Below are 1,445 nucleotides of genomic sequence, written 5' to 3'. Positions count from 1 at the left end.
TCTGTTTACAGCTTGGCCTCACCCTTCAGACTGCCCTGATTTCCCAGATAGGAATTTGGCTGCCCTCATTGACTATGATTCAGATTTTCACCCCAGACACATCGCACCAGGGCCTTCTGTGTACACAGCCCTCTGGTCAGATTGGTACCCTGGGACCCCCCTCCTCCTTCCCTCCTTGAAATCCCTTTCATGGGTAAAGCAGCCTCTATGAATATAATCTACTCTGGAGAATTAGGGCAGAGCTATGGCAGACCTTGAATGAAATATGAGGGGAAACTATTGAAGGTTTTGAAGCTGGGTGGGAGGAAGAATGTGATGAAGGGGGCTTTTAATTTGTTTTTTTTTTTTAACGCCTACAGCACCTGGTCTTCCTAGATGGTCTCCCATCCAAGTACTAACCAGACCCAACCTTGCTTAGCTTCCAAGATCAGACGGGATCGAACACGTTCAGTGTGGCATGGCCATAGACTGAAAGAGACTTTTAAGATGAGGCGGATGTGTGGGATAGGTTGGAGGAAGGTAAGGCTTTGTGAATAAGGTACAGACAAGGAAGGGCAGAGATGAGATGCCAGTGGAAACAGGAATAAAGAAGCTTGTATGGGAGACAGAAGAAAAATCTCACGACACTTGGCTGTTGCCTGGATTTGAAGGGCAAGAGGGTGTGCAGAGTCAGGCACTGTGATCATTAAGATTTCCGACTGGAAGCATCTGTGGAAGCCCACAGGAGAAAGTGGAAGGCCTAGCGTAGTGCCTGGCAATTAGGTATAGGCTCAAGAATATGGCATCTCTATGTCAAACCTCTAGATCTTGTCATTTAAATATTAATGCCCCCGAAGAGATAAAACCACTATCCTTGTATATCTTTGTCATATGGAAAAGAGGGAAGACTGGTGAGGAGAGGCTGGGGAGAGGTAAACCCAAAGAATGAAGGTGTTTCCTACTATGACTCACCTGTTTGGGTGAGCATGGAGTGAGAGGAAGGAATGAGAGGAGCCCAGAAGAAAAGCCTCACTTTTACCCTTATCAGAGTTTTCCCCTTATCATCTAGAACTTTCCTGTTCCAGAAGTGATGGATGGGCGGTACCAGGGAGGAATGAGAGGCAGGGCTGACAGCAGACTGGATGTGAGGGGTGGCCTTCAGTCAATCACTGACTGAAGGAGTCTGCGTTTTGGGGGCGCTGAAGGTCTCGAAGAGGTAGACATACAGGCAGCACAGGGTGGGCAAAGTGAGCAGCTCTGACCAGGAGGTGGCTGTTGCCATTTCTTTACATCTGAAGTAGAGAACTGATCTGTGGTTCTTTCCAATTCTAGGGACATCCACTGCTCTCTCATTACATAGCTATTTCAGCCTCCTCCTCCTCCTTGACGTCACTTCGTTTTCCATCTACTGTCTCCTTACTGTCGCAGCAGTTAATCCTTTCTCTCTTATTCATGCGACTTTTTCT

At 47.4% G+C, this 1,445-nt stretch overlaps 1 pseudogene; it reads right to left on the bottom strand.

Moving 5' to 3' along the window:
• Positions 1-350: 350 nt before the first annotated feature.
• On the bottom strand, positions 351-469 carry LOC118606629 (annotated as a pseudogene).
• Between the last annotated feature and the right edge of the window lie 976 nt (positions 470-1,445).

The sequence above is a fragment of the Rousettus aegyptiacus genome, unplaced genomic scaffold, assembly GCF_014176215.1.
Source record: "Rousettus aegyptiacus isolate mRouAeg1 unplaced genomic scaffold, mRouAeg1.p scaffold_m13_p_1, whole genome shotgun sequence".
Taxonomy (NCBI): Eukaryota; Metazoa; Chordata; class Mammalia; order Chiroptera; family Pteropodidae; genus Rousettus; species Rousettus aegyptiacus.
This window is presented reverse-complemented; position numbering and strand designations above follow the sequence as displayed.